This window comes from Anser brachyrhynchus, assembly GCF_964034855.1.
Source record: "Anser brachyrhynchus genome assembly, chromosome: 2".
Classification (NCBI taxonomy): Eukaryota; Metazoa; Chordata; class Aves; order Anseriformes; family Anatidae; genus Anser; species Anser brachyrhynchus.
In genome coordinates, this window is record NC_137695.1 from 31269662 (window position 1) to 31290346 (window position 20685).

A 20685-nucleotide genomic window follows, 5' to 3' on the forward strand; every position below is an offset into this window, starting at 1 on the left:
CTACATATATAGTATATGCATTCATTTCCAATATCTACAGCCCACAATAAAAACTGGAGTGGCGTGTCCACTGAATCTCTTGTTAATAAAAATAAAAATAAAAAAAAGCAGAACTTTATGTAGATTTATGTAGGTTTATGTTTTCCTGCTAAATAAATCTGGATATTTGAGGCTCCATCTTAAAGCATATAAACCATTATGTCAAAAGCATCTTTGGCTACTTTTAAAGGACTATTGCAAACTATCATCTGAGTAGTTACCCATGAAGATTTCTTACAAATAATGTAGTTTGTTTATTTTGCACTATTTGCAATTCCTTAGTAAGGCCACAGACACTGAGCAAGACGGAATGTTTGGTAAATGGAGTTTTCTGTTCAATGTCTTGCTTTGTTTCCCTTTGGCAGAAGGAAGTGATTTTTTTGTTGTTGGTGGTGCATTTACCATGAACTGGAAGACAACTCTTCTTAACCTGGCTTTGAGAGCTGAACAGGTACAGTTTAGTATAATAAAATGTGGGGACCCTCTACCCTGATCTGGGCCCCTAAATACAGAAATATGATGTGATACATAGAACAGTTGTTACTAGCATACAATTTATTGATTGCACTCCCCATAATATAAAAGATCTTAGCTGGCTAAAACAAGGATCTCCTAGTATGGCAGCAATACACATTACAAATTGTAGCACCTTGATTTTCTCTTACTTGTTGTAAGCTGTTGTCTGCCTAGAGTGCATCAGGATCATATGTTTGGCAAATTTCAAATTTTGTAACAGTTGTGAAATACTTGCCAAAATACTTCAAACATATTAAAGGGTCACACCCACAAAAAGGAAATGATTAGTTGTCCCAGAACATGTTCCTAGTGAAACTATTAGATTTTATTTTCCACTTTAAAAAAAAAAAAATAATCCCTACTCAGGTTCAAAAGTTATGGTGAACTTTAGTTAACAAGAATACAGACATTGCTCATTTTGATCCTTACTGACCTATATAAATCCATACACTGGAAACAATGGATTTTTTTTATTATTTTTTTTTTATCATTTAGGTGAAGACTGGAAAGAATGGGAGTGTCAGGGCATCTACAGTGAGACTTATTGGGCCAAATTCTTTTCCTACCTACACTTTTGTGAAATTTGCTATAAAATAAGTGGTGCAGGCCACAGTAAGAAAATACTAACAGTTAGCATAAATAATTCAATCTTCACTTCTGAAATAATGAAATCCTTTTCCTGATATGCTATCTTTCATTTTAAAAACCACATTTCTCCCATCTCCTAAGCTTCAAATGATTGTGTAAAAGAATGATACTGGTTAAATCTTTAATACTTGTAATTTTTCCGTCAAATGAGCATTAACTCTTTTCAAATTCTTCCTATTCTATTTCTTTTCTTCCATTTAAAACCTGTTAGATTTCTTTTCAATTTCTTCCCTGGCAAGTAATTAAATTGTACTGCACTGCAGGACTTGTGTTCCTGATGATGGATACTGTGAATGATAATTTTGTCATACAGAGAATAACCTACTCTGATTTCATTTAATTATAACATGTTGCCTAAAAATTTCCAACATGTACAGTAAGAATTTCCTGAACTATTGAACAAAAAACCATGGGGTATAATATGAGGAAATATATAATATGATGAGATGTCAAGACAGATTTACCTGGAGGGACATTAAGACTGCCCATTATCCACTGTTAGTTTTGAGCTCATTCATTTCTAACTTGAATGATGAAGCAGCACCCACAAGGATGGTATGTTTCCCTGCCAACAAGATCAGCCTGTGTCTTCCACTGGATAACATTGTCCCAAGCTCACAGCTATACACCGACTATCGGTTATCACATTTTCTGGGTGTATACTGATGTACATGTATTAATTACATTTTGACTGCTCATTATGCTCTATTTCCTATTCCTTTCTCCTGGTCTTGATATAAACACACAAAATTAGCTCTTGCTGACAATTCTGGTTTCTGTAAGAGAATCCTAAGCAGAATTTTTACAGGATTTTAATTTCTTTTTGATTAAGCCTGTGTGAATTTGAACTCTTAATCACAGCTCTTGCCAACATTTCACGTAAATTGCAAAGCCAATCAAGTCTTGCTCATTTGTTTTCATTATGTTTCACCTCGTGTAAATTTTCCACTTGGGGAAATGATGGTATGCTGAAATGTTAAAATAGCAAATAAAGAAAGGAAAACTTCCCTAGAAATACTACAGCACATAAACTCTACCAACATACATCCTGTTCCTGTCCGAGCTCCGGGGGGGGGGGGGGGGGGGGGGAAGTCTCCCTACTCAATTCAGATGGCCTTAAAGCTGGTCCTGAATACTTGTCTAAACATTATACTTCCATTTCTTAGTCCTTCAATTTCTTCTTACACAATAAATATGGATTTCAGTGTAACAAAACTGATTTCCACCTGTTTATGCACAACTGCATGGAGCTATAAGAGGAAAGTTTCATGCACAACCCCAAATTAGGGATTATGTGATCTCTAATACTGCTGCAACACAAAACAAGATAAATTACACTGTAAGCCCAGTTAGCTCAACTAGATAAGTCTTGTGATTTTTGGAACTGAAAAGTGCCTATCCTATATGCAGTGTCACCAGTACACATCTGGCAAACACCAATGCTCGTGGCTTCAGCTCTGATGGAGTAAGACAGGCTATGTATATCCCACATACATATATATCATGTTTGAACAGGTGCAAACATTAACCACAAAGAAGGTTTCTCAGTTTCATTCTGGACCGCGAGACTGGCAGCATCCCATCTGTAAGGAGCCAGCTTCTTCAGCAAGCTTCTTCAGCCAGCTTTGAGAAGGTTCTGTACAGCAAAGTATCCAACTCAGACAATTACCAGATGATAACAACAGAAAATGGTCTCCTGTAGGTTGACCAATATTATATTATATTATATTACATTACATTATATTATATATCTTGTCATCACAGCACAGCAAATATGTGGAAAGTCAAAACAAAACAAACATTTATATTCTAGCCACTCTATATCTTTGTTTTCTATTCTAATCATCATCTTGAACTATATCACTAAGAGTTTTTTCAATAGTGTTTTCAATAGCATTTAATTAATTAATGTATTTATTTTTAGCAAATTGCTATGGCTTTAAGAATTTATGGAGAAGGCCATGAGGAATCTAAAATTAAAACTGTTATTAGAAGCAGTTGAAAGCAGGCAGTGAACTGAAGCTATGCCTTGCAATCTTGGCTATTGTTGTATTATTGCAGAGTCTCATAGGCAGCCCTCACATGTACAGTACAGAGACTTCACATCCTGGCTCTTTTGATTCTTTTGTCTGCCCTCCAACCTGCACGGCCAGGAACTTTCACTTAAGAAAGATTTATGAAGCTTCCACTAACAAGGTCAGCCCTGTTATATCACCAGACAGCTTCTTCTTAAAAATAATAACATCTATCCACAGCTCTGCAGGGCTGTCTCTCTTGGCACCCGCTCTCCCTGTTTGTCTTAACACAAAGCCCTGGGTTCTAGCGCAGGCAGCCAGCAGTTCCACTAGGCACAGTAGCCCTATATGCTGCTATCTGCCAGACTGGTGTTGGCTGAGATAGCCCACACCTCGAAGAATCTCTTTGAGTTTCTACAGGCTTGGTTTTTTGTAGCTAGAGGGGTTATATCCTTATATATTTGGAAAAGTTTGGAAATCCGTGAAATCTGTAATACGTAAGAGACCCTCTAGAGACTTTGAATATACTAAATTATTGTGGAAGACCCTTTATTTTTATGTGGCAGTCACTAATATTACTCTACTACTTAGGGCAGTCACCCTGACTGACAATCTCGTCATTTCAAATAATTCTTCTACATCATGTTAAGTTACTTTCAAGGCCCTTATGACCTTTACAGTGCAGGTGGTTTGTCTATTTATTCTACATACCTTTTGGAAGAGGGAGAAAAGTGACTTTTTCCCCCCACAGTTTTTAAATATTAAAAATAGGTAGGGAAAATTATTTTTACAGTCATTTTCCCCAAAGCAGTTCATGCTTAGAAACTTGGACAAATCCTCAGATAATCTGTCCTACTCTGTATATTTCTTAATAACATAAAAAGTTGAACTAGGTCCCATTCCTCCCCTCCTGTTTCAGAAAATGCTCTTAAATTTGTTTTATTTATTAAGATTACATAAAGTGTTTCTTTCACAGTAAGCATTCCTAACAAGCTTAGTCCCCTGTGCTGGGAGGAGAAAGACTCTTTTCATGGATACTCAGCCAAGGGTTCCTGAGAGTTAATACTCCCACTCTTCTTCTTTGAGTGTCAAGGGATTTTTAACATCCGCAAAACAGACAGGAACTTGGTTTTGTGCCTTAGGAAAAGAATGGATTTTTTTTTTCACCACATACTAATCTGCTGTACAATTACCAATAAAAAAGTAATATTCTCTGCTATAAAATGAACAATGTGCAAGAAGCATTTATTGGTAATGTACTGCAAAAGGCATAAGGAATTTAAATCAAGGTTTAAAGTGAATATGGAAAGCAACAACATTAAAAAAAAACATAAGCAATATCCAATGAAAATTATTTAAATGATAAATAGAAGCTTATAATATGAAGGTTATTGAGATATCGCATGCTAAATTGTTCACTTTTATAAAATACTGATGGCTAGTATAACAAGTAGATTTCTTTCACTGTATCAAATGCCATAAGCATAGTTATAGCATGTGCACATAAAAGCAGCATTAGTTACAATGAGCTCTGTGTGGGAGCATTTCCCTTCACAAATCCAGCTGGAAGACAGGGCCTTTATTAAACTAAAGACTACTGCTTCTAAAGTCTAATAAGACAGGTAGAGAGACTGACGGTTTTGTCACTGCCATATCCATTTACTTTATACAGGAGTGGAGGTTAACCTGTCTTAAATTAGAATTTTTGTCTTTTTTGCCTTTTTTTTTTTCCAGTGAGAGAGTAGATCAATGAAATAAACCATTAGCATCACAATTTTAAGAGTGATGAAATGAATTAAATGAACGTTGTTTCCACAAAAGCTATTATTTTGCTCAAAGAGAACAAGAAACATTAATGGCACTTGAATGTTTCATAATAAATCCATCTTGAACACTGAGTAACTGTAAAAATCTTTCATTCAAAAATATATACATACATTGCTGTTGAGTCAGAACCTGGCAGTAGTAAAATAACACTCATATTGTACAAAATAATATTTTTGTCTCTTTTGAGGCATTTCACATACAGAAAAAGGTTTTTATAAAAGTATTACCGTTTGAAACATGCTTACCTTTACAAAAAGATTATTAGCAATTATAGAATGGATAGACTAACTCCTGCTCAAAACAAAATGAAATAAAACCCACCAAGTGTGAAGACTTTCTTAAGTGTCTGGTTACTACAGGTTGGGTAGAATTACCTAAGCTATCTTGAAACTAGTTATTTGGGGTACTGCAAACTAAGGCAGAGAAAATTAATAAAAAGTGATTCTCGTTTGTCAGAAGGGTCTTAGAGTTGGCAATAAGTTCTGTGTTTCCACAGCTATCAGAAATAAACCAGCACGATTAAGTATGTTCCCTTGAGTAGCAGATAATTAATTCCACAAGAGCAATTACTACAGAACACAGATATTCTGGAAGAGATAATGTTCTTCATCCTCTCAGAGGAAAAAGTATTCCTTATGTTGTTCCATTCAGACATGAAAAATAATACACTGTCATCCCTTAAATCCAAACTTTTTAAAAACATATCAGAAAATGATGCTCAAGTCTATACATTTTCCTTTAATGTTTTATTCTCATATTGATTCAGCATCACAGCAAGGATATTGATTCAGGATCACACAACAAGTTGGAAAATTATATTGATTATTCTTTGGGTCAGTGCACTGATCTGCCTCCCTCATAGGTTATCATGCTAAAAAGTATGCAGTCTAGTGGTTCAGAAGTCCATGACTGTTTAAGATATGACCTGAGAATGTGACTAATAATTCTCTTTAGGCTGGCAAATAGAAATCTCTGATTCTGGTTCTAGAACTACTGACAACCCAATGTCTCCATGATGAGGGGATCATCAACATAATTTTAAAAAATGTTTTATATTTTGTAATTAAATACAATCAAAAATGTATTGAACATGACATAAAAATTGTAAGAATATTGTCTAATAAGATCCTCAGCCATACTTATTTTTATATGTACAACTTAATAGTTACAATTTAGTAGCAGTTGAAAAAGTTAATACCTACACCGAAAATCACAATGCTGTTCTGAAGTTTTCAATACAAACAAGACATTGACTATCAAAAGTTGTTTGCCATCCAATGGTTGTATGACTCAATTTTAAAGATGTATTTAGAAGAAGCAATATCTTTTGTTACCTGAGCAGCCTTACCCCTCATAGTTTCATTTGTCTCATGTAAATATTCTAAAATAGAAAATACTCCATATATTTATAATGTTATAAACATATAAAAATAGCTATCCATTAAATGTGCACAGGTTCAAAAACATTTTTTTCCTGCAAAGATGACTTTTCCATACTTCCTCCACTACGGCTGGATGTAAAGTACATTACAAGTCACAGTGCAGTAAGGGAAAGGCCCTCCCTTCTAAGCCATCAGGGAAGTGCTAGAGCCTCAACACGTCCCTAGTAATATTTCCGCTGACCTTTTCCACGCGTATGGGAGGCTCCAATGCAAATGACCCCCTAATTTCTCAAGCAACAGCAGCAACTATTCTCAGTCCTTACCTTGCAACTGTTCACAGTCTCTTGCCCAAAATAGTAAGTCAAATTGTAGAACCTTCTTCTTAAGATATTCAACTCATACATTACCATGCCTATTTCTTTCTCCACGACAACTGCAGATATGTTTGTACCTTTTCCTTAGGTCACCTAATCTTCTGAAGTGATGAGAACTCTGAATGATGGAAATTTTTTTCCCCTTTATCCCTAGTGCTATCAGGGAGCCTACTCCACTGTTGTACTAATGCCACAGGCTCTTCAGTAGACACTATTTTCAATCCTTTCTAACAAAGAAATATTTAAATATCTGCTTTGTGAAATTACCTCTCAAAATGATGGTGTTTCGATAGACTTACATACCTTGAAAATTAATTTTGGTACCTAAATTTTTAAGATCTAGGTTTAGGTACTTGCTGCTGTGTTGTTGTAAAGTGATTATGTATTTAGAATGAACATGGGATTAAACTTTATCTAAATTTTATATAAAAAAATGATTCTACATATTTTTTAAAGAATCAATCCCATCAAAATATTCAAGGCACTGCAAAATAACCATTTACTGTAGTAATTACTCCCTGTGCTGCACAGTAAAATTAATGCTTCCAGCAAACAAATGATATGTGAATTCTGAGATATTATTTTTATTTAAGATTCTTATTGTCACTTATATTCGATAACAAGTGTTAAATTAAGTCCTTATTCCTTCATTTCTTCTGCTTCTTGAAAATGAAAAATAATCTTATTTTCTGCATGCTGCATGTCATTTATATGGCTGAAATCATGATTATATCAAAACCTTAGCATGTTGCTTCAGTCAACTAGAACATTAAAGTTTCTGATTCACTCATTAAATGAAAACAATGCAAACACCTCTGCAAATAAATAAATAAAAATAAATATGAAAAATAAGCCAAAAGTAAATCTTCTAGTCTTAAAAACAATTAAACTTTCTTTTAAAATGTTTTGAATTGACAGGACTGTCTCATTTAATTGGAAGCCTCAAATTGTAAGAAAATTTAAGTTCCTTACCATATTTCCAGAATAAATGAGGAATAGATAACTCAAAGAAGACAGCTGTATATTTTGACCAGAATGTTTGTGATCTGAAAAAATTGACTTAAATCACAACAGTGTTTTAAAATATATATTTTTTTCAAATCATAAGAGCAAATATATTAACAAGTAATAAAACAGGAGAATTAAACATTGTTGCTAGTTTTGGTTTTGTACTTTCAACAGTAGAAGTTATTTTAAAATTATGTAAAAGAATACATAATAATAATTTATGTCTGTAAAAATAAAAATATTATAATAATAATGTAAAAAATATTTCATCTTCATCTTCTTCATCTGTCTAATGAATTGGCAAAAAATAAGTGCATAAACATTGGCATTTTAACTGAGAACACATTCATTTTTTGAAAAAAGATTGAAGAATTATTTGGGAAAAAGAAAAAAAAGAAAAAAAAAAGTATCGTTACTGAACAGAATGCCACAAGGACATGGAGGCTGAGCTTATTTTGCATCTAAAAATTTTACTCTTTCCTTGTCAACTCCAGCACTAGTCACAGTAGCAATCTTGTTCAGTGTGAAATTGCAACTCTCCTTCTACGCAGTATGCCTAATTTATGCCTACCTGGAAACTCCTTGTGGTGATTCAGTTTTTATATTAATTCTATATAGTAACATTCCAATTTTAAAAAGTTCTCTTCTTTTGTCTCCCTTTCATTAGGTTATGAGACATTCAGGTTGCGACAATATAATTATGGGTACCAAACTCTGGAAAGGCTCATGCTTCTGAGAACTCTTGTGACCTCGGTCCAATTTATTTTATTAAAAATGTATTTCATCTGGGTTATAACTTCATCACTTTTCACCTCATGTACAGGGAGTCACCCTGTTCAATCCTCAATAGTTCGGTAGCATTATACCTCACATACACACCAAATCAAACATAGCCAGGTCAGCTGTAGTACTATCAACATGATCTGCTTTGAAAATATGATCCTCAGATTACTATTGTTATGAAATTTTACTATCCGTGTCACACCACCAGATTTATTTGGCACTTGCAGTCATGACTTGTTCTTCCGGAGGAATTCCTCTATAATTGAGCATTAGTTATTGTACCATTAAAATACAGAGTTTCCGTAAATTTTAAACAGATAACAGCAATTTCTAGCAAGTGTTTCTTTAGATACAAGTTTATTACCTAGTTACAAGAGGGGAAGAAAAAAAAAAAAATTGGCTAGAAATTGCCTTCCTTTTCTAGTTAAAAAAAAATGAGGTTAACAGAAAACATCCTGCCATTGCTCCCAAAGGAATATTCCACAATTACAAAATGAGAGAAGGCCATTTCTGAGTGTAAATATTTTAAAACCTGATGTAATAATAAATAGTTATCCTACATATTTTTTTCTGATATGATCTTTGGTATATTTATACTATTGGCATTGATTTTTATAAGTCTTTTTATCTGTTTCTTTCATTTGTAGTTGCTGGTTTTAGGTTCAACATTATTAACAATGGCAACGGTCCAGCATCCTGGTAGAAATATGCAGTGGGCACAGATTGCTCTAGTTCGAGGCCTTACTCATATTTCAGATGAGGAGTGGGTCTGTGCAACTGTACTATTATTCTTCCACAAAAACACCAAGAGACTGCGATGAATAGGCTCCTTTCATTATTCTCTGACAGAGGAAGACTAAAAGGTTCATGGCGAATTGTGTCCTCACGTAAATGTCAGGACAAAGTAAGACTCCCTGCAAAAACATTTTCTTTACAGTCTTGGCAAGTCTTACCCTAAGAAATACCACAGAATTGTGTTCATGATGTCAGACATACTTTAGTGAGTACAAAGGATTAAGGTTTTCTATCTCTTCACTGATCCACTCCCTGCTATGGGAAGTCAAAAAGGCAGATGTTAACTTTCTGCTAGCTTTCCTTAAAGCAATGTGTGGAACTGTCACACTTCAGCTCTTGAGTGCAGGATGCTATTTGATCAAAAAGACTGGCAGTTAGACATCTAACATAAACAGCATTGCTTACGGAATCTTATTTCCATAGGAACACACATACCAAAAGCAGAACAAATCTCTCAAAATCAGTAAGTGGAGATATGATTTTTGTGATTTTACCCTGTAGACTCAGCCAATGCAGTAAAATTAGATGTGAAATTAACAATTTTAATTTGTATTAAGAATAATATTCCTGAAGTATCAGATTAAAATACTTTTTTTTATAATACCATACACTAAACTGTAATCAGTATCCCATTATGTGCTTTTTTATAAAGTGACATTTAATAGCCATCATATTATAAATGTAGTTAATCAACCTAGCAGATAACGGAGAATTTATGGACTTATTCACAATTATGGATAAAAGCCATGAAATTTAAAAGAAAGAAAAAAAAGTTAATTTTGACTTTAAAAAAAATAGTAGTCAGAAACTTAATTTTAAAATACTTAAAAGCATTGCAAGCACAAGTTCAAAAGTAAATAATAAATAAATAGAATAATCTAAGGTTAAACTCATGACTTGCCTAAAAATAACACCAGGCAGGTTTGCAATGAAGTTACTGTGTCTAGTGTATGGGAATCAGAAGTGTACATTAGGTCTACACTGTGGCTTATTTTTACCTTGTTGATATTTAGCATTCAAAGCAGTTGCCAATACAGCATTCACTTGTGTCAGACTTGTGGACTGCCATACTTTGTTTTTAACTAGCATTCCAAAATTTTCTTTAGAGCAAATCACAGATATGGTAAATTTCTTCCAGAACTAAATATCATTCCCTGCCTATGGATTTAAATTGACAATACTTAGTAGCTACTCCCATTTTCTATTTCTTCTGGCACAGTTTAATTCTGACTTTAACTCTAATGCATTACTTCTGAACCATATAGTAAACATTTTCAGCAATGATATAGGTTATAGAAACAATTTCTGCTAAAGTTAGCAGTGGTCTTGTAATACTTTGGAAGTTAGAGAAAGTGTCCATTTCACTGTTGAGGCAATATCTGTCATGCTGAGCTTTCCTGTGTCTGACATAACATAGAATATGCGCTTTTTTCCCCCTCTAGAACAAACTAGTTTAATTAAGTCATTTTCAATTTAACTTTACTTTGGATAAACTGTGATCAAATTAATCCTGAAAAACTAATAAAGATTGAGTCAATGTTTGCATGTGTCACCTTTAAGGAAATATAGCTTTCAAGAAGGAAATTTAACAGCTGCTTCTGGAGGAAGTATCTTTATCACTGAGTCAGAGAGGAACCAACTGTTTAGCATAATTTTAAAGGCAACTCCTCTGTCACAGGCATCATCATTCAGTTGATGTGTAAAAACCATTTATAAATATTAGCAATCATCTGGCATTTTTCAAAAGAACAGGAAAGTTAATCCTGTTTCCTGACTGAGTTGTGCCTTGCATAATTACATTCTGACTACCTAAGTTCCCCTGCAATTTCAGTTAATTACAGTATTATTCTTACTTCCTGTCCTAAAGTTATTTGTGTAGTAACTATATCCTTCTAGAGTGGAAGATGAAGTAAGCTCTGTGAATTATTTTGATTAATGTGTAAAATGTTGTGCTGTCACCTCACAGAAAATACGTTACATATTGGATATTATTCCCACCTAAAAAATGTGTGAAAGTTTTTAGCAATTATATTAACACTCAGTAGCGCACCTCTCAAGGGATGCTTCCATCACTTGACTAACAGATATAAATCTATATGTAACTAACAAATATTTATACACCTATTTGTTGAATGTAAGCAAATGAAAAAAATTAAATATCTCTAAAGAAATGTTCTTGTGAAAATTTTATATAAAAATGTGTTCCTCCACCACTTGCCACTGTCTTCTCTCTCATAACAGAGAGTAGAGGGCAATTTTACCCAACTCTTCTGATAAAAGCTACTATTTCCAGTTCTATGTATTGAAAAACCCTTATATTCTTTTGACAATCATAAGATTTTGAAGCATAAATTAGGAAGTGGCTAGAGTGCTTTCAGCACGAGAGGGCTGCCCAAACCATATTGCAAAATTTCATTTTAGCAGTATGCAAAAAAAAACAGGATTTCTGAGTTCCTGATATGAAAAGAGGACTTGCCTTCACTTTGGGTGCAAACTCTCACTTTGTAATTAACAGCAAAATTCCTGCAGGCTTTATGGGACAGGGCTTTATCCCTCCACTATGCCACGCAGTAGCCATTAATGAATCCATCATAAATTTTCTCATTTCACATTAACCTCAGACCATGCCTCCTCATTTTGTCCTGACTCCGCACACAATACTCCACACCACCCCAATACCTAGTGTTTTCTGTCACATTCCTCTGCTCCATCCATCCCTCTTCACGTTCTCCCCCACACCCAGCAGTGTTTCCATATCCCACTTGCACACTCAGATCAATAGCATTTTCCTATCTGAATATTTGCCTGCCCATTTGACTTCTCCCTTTAGTTATTCTTGTGATATGTGAAATTTCCATTAGTGCTTTACCTGTGAGCCTGTTCACTATGACAAAAATTACTTCAGTCCTCTTAGATGTAGGGAAAAAAAAAAAAAGTAAATGTGTCCTACAGGCACAGAAATCAAAGCCAAAGGAAAAATAATTTCAGAATGATTTCAAAACCTATAGTGCCAATAAAGTTGTTGAGACACAGTAACATTGCAACAGCTGGCAACAGACATGGATCAATAAGCCACCATGTGTTTGAGAAATAATTAGTTTAATGAGCAAATCTGAAATAGGTGTTTTTTCTCTCCATTGTCCCACCTCCCCACCAGCATGAAGAAACCACAGCTGCAAATGACAAGGGTCCAGCTTCCTGCCCACCGAGGAGATGCTATGCTGCCATGACCACAGCACCAGATGGGGACAACTTCCAAGTGCCACTGCATTCATTACTCAACCTGTAGCTGACGAGGTTATTCCCTGGCACTTTATTCTGTCTTGCTGGAGAAAAGAAGCTGCCCCAGGAGCAGGGCTGAGCTCCCAGGACCAGAATCCCCAGACCTTCATAGGAGCAGGATAATACCACTTCCACAATTAATTTTTCTTTGTGGTAACTATCCATCCCTCTTCCTTGTATTTTCTTCTCAACCATGCTTCTTTCTTCTCTATAGGTAAAGACTTGTGACACCAAGCTTTGTGTCTGGTGATACATCCAGATTGTTCTGTCTTTTAGCATCTTTCTTGACCTGAGTACACAACATTTCAAAGCAGCATCAGGAGGACTACACTGAAATTGAAACAGTCTATTTCTACTTGCTTGCAAAGGCCAACCTTCAGGTCACCCTCTAGAGCCTATTTGTTCTTATACACAACTGGGAAGAAATGAATAAGTTGGCAAAGAAGGAGTTGGACAGCCTTTGAGACAGGGATTTCTGCAAGTCTTTTGTTTCTTTCTAAAGAGAGACTGGACTTCTGTAATTATATGGTTTTTATGTTTTGTAATGTTTACACACTGACAGGATGAGAACACAAAGAAATCTACATAAACAGAATAAACAAACAAACAAACAAAAAACCTTAAAGGCTGTTTCCATTTAAAATTACAAGCTACACCAATTAAGGGAGTTTGCAGTGCTGAACCATTCTGCAACACTGCCTGTCCAGGAGAAGAATCACGGTTAAACAATTGTAAAAGTTTTCAGTTTAAAAAAAAAAAAAATTTACACTTTTGACATGGTTGTTTTGGAGCTCCTAAAGGAGGGGGGAGCTGGTACGATTTCATCCCTTCCCTTCCCATCCCATCCCATCCCTTCCCATGCACTGCAGCTTGCTACGCAGGCTCCAGCCTCACCCACTTCCCTGGAGTCCTGCGGGCCATGGGAGCTCTTTAGACCTAAGAAGGAAAGATGGCCAGTAACAACACTGACGTGCTAGAGGAAGGGGCCTCCACTGCTTTACTGCTGGTCCAGTGGCAAGACCCTCTTATCCCTCATCAGCAGAGGAAAATCCCTTCCACATTAAGTACAATTATAGGCGAAAATTGGCTGCCAATTTTTGAAAATCTGTCCCTTTAAGTTTTAAGGGAGCTGGTTTCCTTCTCAATTTTAAATATATCTCACCCATATGGGAATAATACACAATCAAATCCAATATTTTTCCTACTGCCTAGCAGCTAAGTTATTTACTTGACTTTAACAAGACTTTTCTTTCCTCTTCCCAAGTTTGAGAGCAAGCACAAGCTGAGATGAGCTGTGCTGCTGTATGAGCAGGCAACCGCTTCCAACAATTTATTTGAAAAGAAGCAGATCTGTACGTTAGGTGGGAAAGGGAGAGACTTAGCGTAGGCGGGGGAAAGAGGGGAAAAAGTCAAGGTTTAAATTTTTGTTGTCGTAAATAGGCAGCTTGAAACATGGGAACAGAAAATAGGAAACTTTCAAAGACTGGACACACCTATTTCCTACTGCTGGAAAATTAAGACAGTTCCATAAGCTGCATCTCCCCTAAATTAAAAACAATGCACAAAGGGTGTTAAGTTAGCCATGCAGACGTAATGACTTTTAAAAAAATTCCACTTGTATGCTATGTAAATTTGCATGTGCAACCTGCATCTGTTCTTAAGAAATTACATTGAAGGCAAAACACAAAAGTTTTAGTTTTAATCCCTTTTTTTCACAGATTGTAGAGACAATTTAGAATGTTTACTATTTACAACCTCTTTCTCAGAAGACACAGGTAGAGTATTCATGCCTTCCAAAATGTAATCTTATACATCTGGCCAGCAAACATCTGGATATTTATCTTCACTCATCATTTCCTTCGGTAAGTCCAAAAACTGTCAGTTATTTCAGCTGAGATTCAACCCAGGGGAGTACAAAAAAAAGTTACATCCTTCTTTTGTCCAGGTTTTATAAACTGCTTTTTACCTTTTTCCCTGGGATATCAGTAAGTATAAAAATAAGCAGTCTGGATTCTTTTGACTGTAGCTTTTATTCTGTGTATATGTGCTTCTATAGCCACAGGGAGCATACATATGCAATTGTATTTATTACATAGTCATATTTGCAATGTATGCAAAATCTCCTACATCTTAAAACAGACTTTAAAAGTGTTCTATGTTTTACAAAGAATGGAGAGAGTACAATCCAGAAGAAACTACTCAAGGGACAGGTAGGAATTGATTTGTGAATAAACTATATAGCAAATATTATTCCAATCAACCTTTCACATTTGGGATAGTTACAAAACAGGAAATGTGAGTATCAATTTTCTAAAAAAAGAGAAGCTGTTTTATGAAAATCGTCTTCCTGTGCCGTCCTTCTCCCATCCTACAGAGGTAGAATGAAAGTCATCTCCTTTGCAAAACACTGCAGTTTAACTACAAAAAAGTCACTGTAAGAGATTTAAATGCTATTACCAAACACACATATTTAACAAAACAAAATGTAGATCAATCATTTCAGAGGCTATCTTTCCTAAATAATTGTAGTTTTTCTTACTATTCAGTAATTTAAATCTATATCTGACTTCCAGTTTTTCATATCATAATCCTATTATCCAGACTGAAATTACTTTGCAAAATGTTTTGGACAAAAAGAATTCAGACTAGGCAATGAGTTTTCTGAAGTTTGTTCTTTATCTGAGGTTTCACTCACTTTTCCTTTGTTATTTCTTTGAACCAGCTTCTTGCTTTCCAATTTAACTCTGCTTAGTGAAATCGAAGTGCTTTTAAAATAGTGGTTAACTTAAAAAATGTATCAATTTTTATAGAAAAAAAAATTCTTAAAATTCTATCATTTCATATGAGTTTATTTAATGTATATTGCATGCATGTTGCACACTACCAATTGCCCCATAGGAATGTTGAAAATATTCCTGATTTAAATTTATTTTACCCATATGGCCAAGGGAAGCTGTTAATGACATAACAAGCTTACATACTTAACTGTGCATTCTCCTTAATACATTTAGATTCACTTTTCAACCTTAAATCAACAAACAAAATACATAATTAAGTAACAAAACAGAATTTATAACAATAATAAAAAAAATTAATTTCACTTCAGAATGAGTCGGTAAGACACCAGAAGATTTGAAAAGTGGGGAAGACTTGAGAGCCAGCTTTGACAGGTGTGCTTATTCTAGCCTCATATCACTCCTAGTTAATAAACAACTCATATATAAAAAAAAAAAAAAAAAAAAAAAAAAAAAAATAGGGCTATTTCCTATCAAAACCATATTAACCTAAAAGACAGTTCTGGGTAAAAAAACTCCCTTTATTTTTATTTTTGTAACACCATAGATCACATTACTGTCCAAAGTAGTGTAAAACAAACCAGCACCATAAGAAGGATGTATTTTGGATCTCAGCATCCATATGTGTTAATAGTGACTATAATTTAAAGGAAAATATAAAAGCATGTAAAATATAGGGTGCACATATAAAGCATATACTTTCCTCACACTACTGCTGTTAAAAAAAAAAAAAGTCACAATTTAATAGACTTATTTAGAGTTGAAGAAAAACACAAAAATGTCATTAATTTCTGAAATGATTCCTTATGAAAGCTTGTCACATGCAATAGTGTTATTACAACATGAGAATCTGTGCTTCACATTTTAGCAATAGCTTTGCCACTGCTGAATTTAGAACTATAAAATGGAGAGGTATGATCAGAATGACAGGGATGCTTGTGATATATATTCTCTTTATAGAAAGGAATTCTCCTTATTTTATTAAAGCTAAAAGTAACAAGGAAAAAATCTTATACATTTTTACAAGCTCTGGTGCCCTGGTTGCTCTGCATTGTTTCAAGCAAAGAATCCTCCCAGCCAGATTTACTGATAGTCTATATAGTGACTGCCACTGACATGTCCTTGTCAGTAAGGCTGAGCATGACAGTGCTATACCAGAAGAAAAGTTTCTTAAGAGTTTCTATGAAGTTAAAATAGCAATAGACCCAAGAGAGCAAGACCTCAGTCCACTTCTGGACCCTGCAAAACCTTACATTTCCTCACATGAACATAACAATACACTTTGATTATTCACAATTTTTGTTTGCCAGCAACAGTAAAGTAGAGGCCAACATCCAGTGTTAAAATCCAAGTGCTTTGCAAAATCCAACTATGAATATCATAACAGCTGAGTGACACTTATTTGGGGTATCTGTCTTTCATACAGTTTTTCATATGAGAACATTGTAGACATCCTTCTTGCAATGTGATGTTTGCATTCTATCTAGAGTATGGCTTGTTTTTGTTGTTGTTTTTATTATTATTATTATTTATTTTATTTTATTTTACCTTTATTTTAAGGTAAAACAAGTAATTTTACTTACAAAATATTTAGCCTTGATGAATTTATTTAGATTACCCAATCAATTAGATAACTTAATTGAGCAGTAGTATAGGTTGTTTAAATGTCTTTGGTTAGGAAACAAGTGATTAAAAAAAAAAGGATTTAATGATAATTTTAGCTATTAAAAATAGAAAAAAGCAAAATTATCTTTAGCCTTTTTTTTTCTGTTGTTGTTGAGTTATCCACCAGTATGCTATCAATTCAGATAATGTTTGATGTGGAAAAGATTGCTACCTCTGTACTCAAAAACCATTTTTGGAAGTTTAAATACTTTAATTAAGGCAATAAAGATACAATGAAGGAAACATACACCCAAAGAATATTGTCCAGATACACTAATGGTTTGTCTGCTCTAAACACACTTTAAATGTTAACTGCCAATCTTGAAATGTATAATAAAGTATTTTAAATGGTAAAGGCCTCACCAGATTTTTAGCAAGCAAGAACTATTACAGACATCAAGCTTCTAGAAATCTGAGTAATTGATGCTCCTGAAAAGAACATCTTACCATTTGGGGGTTAGGGTGGAATGCAGTTTTAGTCTGCTTAAAAAGTCATTTCAGAATTTTTACAGATAGTAAAATGAATAAGAAGAAAGAAAAAACAATAACACCCTTTACAAATAATCAAGCATTTATTCTTTGTAAGTAGTGTACATCAGTCAACAAACACTAAGGGTGTCAATTAGCAATAGAAAATCCAAAATCTTTTTTTTTTTGGTAGTTAATTTTGAAAAGATCTAGGACAGATTGCACATGCTTGGAAATATTTGTCAGTCACATCAGCCGAGACTATATATAATCAAAAACTTCTCTCTATATACAGGCATAAAATGTTTTCCAATGTGTATCTATTCATACTACTTAAGCTACAGAAAATTTTGCATAAAAAACATATGTTCTTGAAACAAATGGAAATACTAGTATTTCTGGTACATCCCTGGTCTTAATGCTGGCTGTTTTTAGCAATGCCCCACTAAGGAGCAGAAGGACATCCCCAAGCCCTCAGAGTGGCTCACTGCCCCAAGAGGAAAGCAGGGTCTGTTTCTGAGCTATGCCCGCCAACTACAGAATCATCGACACACCCCAGGGGCCACCTTACTTTCTCCCACAGGTAGATGGTGAAAAGTGACACAGGGATGCTCCAAAGCAAAGTTCTGCACAGTTTTAAAAGTGATTTTAAAGACATTTCAAAAGAGCCATTTGAAATTGCAAAGTACTACAGATCTTCACAGTGCCTTTTAGCTAAAATGCAGCTTCAGAATGGGGATGCTGAGAGTTAGTATTCTACGTGTTTCTTTCTCCATTCTGAAACTATACAGACTGACAAACATTTTTACTAGCACAGCAGGAGAAACAATTTTTATATTTTTTTTTTGTAACAGAAAAAACACAAGCATCAAAATGGGCCATCTGTTTTAACAATGCCTTTTATTTCTCTAGGATTATGCTTCTGCTTTAAATCTAACTGAAAAAAAAAAGTTACTATTGATGCTGTTTGATAATTACATGATGTGTACGTTTGCTCTAAACCTAATTCCTTACAATCACATTTTCATATAAGAAATTTTAAAAAATGTTTTTACATTTGATACCTCTTATTGCCGATCTGCTGATTTCAGCAGATTGATCAAACATAGAAGGGGCATAAAAATGAACCTTGCCCCTCCTAGACTATCCAGGACAAAGCCTTCTAGCAAGTATGCAAAGATACTGTATCAGAAATATACAGCTAGCATCTCCAAAGTCATTGCAACTGGTTTAGGGTAACAAGAAGGAAAAAAAAGTAAAAAAGAAAAAATAGGAAAAAAAAAGTGTTTGGATGAGCCTAGACAAAATGATTTGTGTGCAACTAATTTAGGAAGTACATACTTGTTTCTGTCTAGGTTAGTAAGAAGTCTTTAACTGAAATAAGTAACATGACTTAAAATTAGATCTAGGGAAACAAGAATATATTTTATCTTGTGCGTTTTCACTTACTCTAAATATATGTTTTTAATGTAAAATACATATTGAACATTTAAAGCAAGCAAAAATGTATGTTTGGAAGTTCGAGGAAAGCAGGTTCACTTATGTCTCTCTTCTGTTACAGTTTCTCTCCTCAGCTAATGAAGTTATCTGCCTGAATGTGGTTCTGTAACAACAGAGAGGTCAAATAGTACATAGAGAGCCATTCCAAACTTTTTTCCAGGTGAAACACCTTAAAAATAAAATCTACAAACTATTGCAGAAGTACTTTCTTCTTTCCCACAATCACTACTTGCAAAAAGGTTCGATTCAAAGCTTCGATAATTCACACTTGTATTTCTTAAGGTACTACAGAACCATAAAGTGTTATGCACCATTTCATTGGTTTTCAGCAGCACACTTGGAAAACTATGTCAAACGAGCTGTTTCTCCACACAGTGTTAGATACTTTCATCCTCATGTCTCCACTCTGAGACTACAAAGGGATTTTTTTCCCCTTTCAAAATGCACATGCATAGACTAGAGGGCAGCACTAGCCAAGTTTATGAATGTGTGAAGTCAGCTGTCTTTCTAAATGGTCGACCCATGCTAGTTTATAGTAAACTTTCTTCTCCCACTTCACCCTAAAATATACTGTTTTAAGGGATTCATGCTCAATGACACTTCTGTCTGGTTAGTTTAATAGTCAGGAGCATGACCACAATCGCAACAGCCATGTGTGCAACAAATCAGTTTCTTCATTACAACTGCTCTTTTAATCCACACATTGTACATAATTCCTTGAGGATCTCAGAAGACAGTCATTTGTGAAGTGACTTGGAATTCATTTCAAGCTTCAGAAACTTTAGGTTTTACCACCTTAAAGAAAAGTTTAGGTGAAAAAGAACAGAGACTTTCCCTGTGGTTTAAATATTTAAGGATATTTATTTTACATTTTCTAGTGTTTTATTGTAAAAGCATGTTACCAACTTGCTTTTGTGCAAGCAGATCCAGAGCTTTTTCACCAGTCTGTGCACTCAGGGACAACTCCAGGCTCAGAGTATAGGAAAAAAATGAGATTGCACCCTCCAGACACCCATAGGTACCTCTTGTTAATGCACGTCTATATAGAGAGCCTTGACAAGGCTGATGTATTATCTAAATCCCCAAAGCAGGATTTCAGTGATACTTAAGAGGAGCATTAACTTTGTGCTGGACCCTTTCCCAGCCATAAGAAAAGATGGCTAACAAGGAAAATGGAGGAATACGGTTTCTTTTTCATTTTGTACTGGGGAGCTTGCCAGATCTCTTGATGGTGGAAGTTTGAGAAAAGATAAACAATGCTGAGAGAAGCTGGAATTACCACCTGAATTTTTGCTATAAAAATTATGTCATAACAGAGTCAGCTCACACTTTCATGAATAAATATTTCATTATATTTAAGATTAAAAGATACATGGTCTCTGACATCATCAAAACAAAACAAAAAAGCCTGTTTTTATTTTCATATCAAGGCCTAATTCATAACAGCCATAGACATCCATTTCTCCCAGTATCCTGTGGCCAAAAAATTAAAAAAAGCAATTACCATGTATTTACAGAAAACATGCAAGAATCATGGCAAGTGCGTTGTAACTTTGCTCAATGATACCTTTCCATCATCCAAGAGCAA

The 20685-nt window shown here is 34.6% G+C and overlaps 1 protein-coding gene and 1 long non-coding RNA gene across 5 annotated transcripts in view; one reads left to right on the plus strand and one right to left on the minus strand.

Annotated features, from left to right (window-relative positions):
• The window catches only part of AGMO (alkylglycerol monooxygenase), a 195274-nt gene that overhangs the window by 149093 nt on the left and 25496 nt on the right, over positions 1-20685 (minus strand). The gene's annotated exons all lie outside the window — the stretch shown is intronic.
• Positions 8037-18444, plus strand: LOC308190059. The gene is made up of 2 exons (XR_013946822.1): positions 8037-12684; positions 12884-18444. It is a non-coding gene; the product is annotated as an uncharacterized lncRNA (long non-coding RNA).